Source organism: Solea solea, chromosome 5 (genome assembly GCF_958295425.1).
Source record: "Solea solea chromosome 5, fSolSol10.1, whole genome shotgun sequence".
Lineage (NCBI taxonomy): Eukaryota > Metazoa > Chordata > Actinopteri > Pleuronectiformes > Soleidae > Solea > Solea solea.
Genome location: NC_081138.1, coordinates 11,252,289 through 11,255,535, shown reverse-complemented (window position 1 = coordinate 11,255,535; position 3,247 = coordinate 11,252,289).

Here is a 3,247-nt window from a genome sequence, read left to right as displayed (position 1 = left end):
TTTATTTGTGAGTTTTTTGTCTCTTTGAGTGTTTGGACCCTCTGAAGACTTAATCAATCTGTGGATGTCTTAATATTTCATTACAATCCTTTTTACATCCTCACTTAAAATGATACATAAACAGAACTGCATTTAATCTTCCAGGACAGATTCTTAAACCAACCTGAAGGTGGCACTGTCCAACCTCTTAAGACACAATTCTTTTGTCAGTTCCTACATTGTGCTTTTAATGGTAGTTCAAAATAAATTATCTAAAAAGTTATTAGTTAGAATACCTTATTTAAAAATGATTTAGTTGAGGGAGAGTTTAAACAATAAGCACATTATATTCATCAATCTGACAATGTTGAAGACTGTTTGCAGCCTTAAAGCAATTTGAAACTTTTGAATACAAACAAATGTCTGTTACATTCAATCCTTTAACATATGAGTCCACGCAATGCTGATTTAGCCCCACACGACTCATGTTTCTCAGTATAGCAGTTGTTTTTGTTGAACCTGTTACTTTTTTTTTGTCACAACTGCACGGGGCGAGAATGAAGTAGCAGTTCTTCAGCAGTGGCTGAAGAACTCTCCATGGAAAGTTTCAGAAGCAGATTCTGTTGCTAAAAAATAAATCTGGGTGTCCAGTAGGACTTCACAATCATGTTTTTATTATGATCACGATTTTTAGTGTCTTATGAATCCTGCGACCTGATGTGGAGGATAAAGTGGTAGACGATGAATTAGTCTCACGAGTGTCTGATATTGAAATGGTGAGTTCTATCAACAGTGACCAAGTGCTCCCTGAATAGTGCCCGCATGTGTCTGCACCTCGTACCTCTACATTTCATGGATACAGTCAGGACAAGTACTGTTACTTACAAGCCAAATGTGTTGAAATCCTGAAACAGTCAAAAAATATTACTGTGCATTCAGTGAAGGGTAGCTGGTGCCAATCCCAGCTGACATGGGGCAAAAGGTGGGCAACACACTGGACATGTTGCCAGTCCATCACAGGGCAAACGCACAGAGACGAACAACCACTCACTCACACCCACGGGCAGTTTGCTTACTTATCAACGTTACGCCGGTTGGGGCATAGGGGAGCCACAAAGTCTCTCCACTTCAATCTGTCTCAGGCCAGCTTCTCTCTGGTCCCCCAGCTTTCATGGTGTTGCTGGAGCTCATTCTCTATGGTCCGATGCCTCCCTTTCTTTCTTTTTCCCTTTGGGGTCTAGTGTAATGTGTAATGTGACTCTTGGGATCGTGTTGATGTTCATTCTGAGGACATGGCCGATCCAGGTCCACCTTCGTCTATTGATTATGTAGTGCATGTCTTCCTGTTGGGTGATGTTGAGGAGCTTATTGTTTGAGATGGTTTTGGGCCAGAATATTATGTAGGATTTTGCACAGATAAATGATGTGTGCACAGTGGATAGTTTATGTATGTCACTTTCTGTGGTTTTCCAGCATTCTGCACCATATAGCAGTGTTGATATTATGCAGCTTTGGTAGATCCGGAGTTTTGTTTTGATACTGTATTGGTTTGATTTCCATATCTTTCCATTAGTCTTATGAAGCTTGTGTGTGCTTTTTTGATCTGATTTTGAATGTCTTTACTTGTTTCCCCCGTCATGGTGGTGAATGGTGCTTCCAAGAAGTGTGAAATTATCTGTGTTCTCCAAGACCTGTTCCTCTATTATACGTGTATGTGTTTTGGTGCTGATGGACGGGCGGTTTAGAGTGTCCACTTAACCTCTGCATACAACTCCATGCAGAAAAGCCCAGACTGGGGTGTGAACCAGCAACCCTCTTGCTGTGAAGCAGCAGTGCTAGCCACATGTTCCACTGTGACCCTAAATCATAACCATTCAACATAAGTTTGTTGAGTAATTTGTATTACTTTGAAACAAAAGCATAGATGCACTTCACAGGACGTGGTGCAGGTGAGAAATTAAAACAGAATTTAAGAAACTGCAGGGTCCACTGTTGTGACTGCAGTGAGGTGCAGCCTGCAGAGAACCACTGCACATTATTCAGCTCATGGAATGCTCCAGTTTTTATTTTTGAAAATAAGGTACTCATTGTATTATTACACTAAGTCCAAAAAGGACATTGTTGAAGTAGTGATGGCACTTTTTCCTCATTCAATTAGATTTTTATAGCATTATTAAAAAAATAGAATGCTTTACTTCAAATAAATGTTCAAATGAAGAAATAAACAGTGACTTAAACCCGATTATTTGAAGCAGCTTATTTGAACATGATATTGCAGAGATGCAAGGAGCATGCAGTCAAAGATGCAACCGTGTGTCTATTCTCAAAAAAAAAGTGCAACCACATATAGTAATGGTGTGAAACAGCACTTTTTTTCTCACTTTAAATTGCAAGACCTAAAAATGGCACAGGCACAGTGCAGTGTGCTATTATTAGAATCCTGTAAGGGAACAAGATGGATGCAGAGGAGCTGAAGTGAAGGCACAGACTCACATAAATTCAAGCTCAACACATGAGAGAGCAAATTTGCAGCGCTCCACTCTCGGATTCAGTGCTACTGAAGACAAACGCACAGCTGCATCGCTAATGGACATTATTTATTGTGAGCCTTTTGGTCTATTCGTGTGCAACTGAACCCACTCCCCTCTGTTTTAGAATGTTTCTCCATGAATAATTGACTGGAGTGGTATTTTTGACCCACCCTGTCTTGGGTGCAGTGTATTAATAGCTCATGTGTAACACAGCGTGCGTGGATTTGTCAGTAGTGTGGAGCTTCAGAGTATGAGCCTTGTTATGTAATAGGCATGTGAGCTGGCACACGACAGAGAGACTCTGCATTGAATGGGTGTGTGTGTGTGAGAGAGAGTGATGCTCTGTGCCCATTGAGATGTTTTCAGTAATTGTATACTCAATGGGTTTCCTTTGTTTAGTCTGCTGCAGCTGAGGCAACTTGTAAATAAATGTGCATGTAAAGCTGACACACAGATGTTTAAGACTGGTTATATAAACATACAAACTAGCCTCAACATTTCATTTGTGAATGTGTAAGCTTATACTGTTAGAGTTGAATTACACAATATTAACTACTTAATCTGCACATGCTTCTCAAACTTGCTGCTTTGACTTACCACTGCTCAATGTGGTAGCGCTGAATGGATTTAGTTGCAAGTTATATAATAATAGTACATTTCTTTCATGGACATGAATGGAGGGAGGTGGTTATTTTATCTCTCATCTACGGTGGAGACTGAGATGAGATCAGAACACA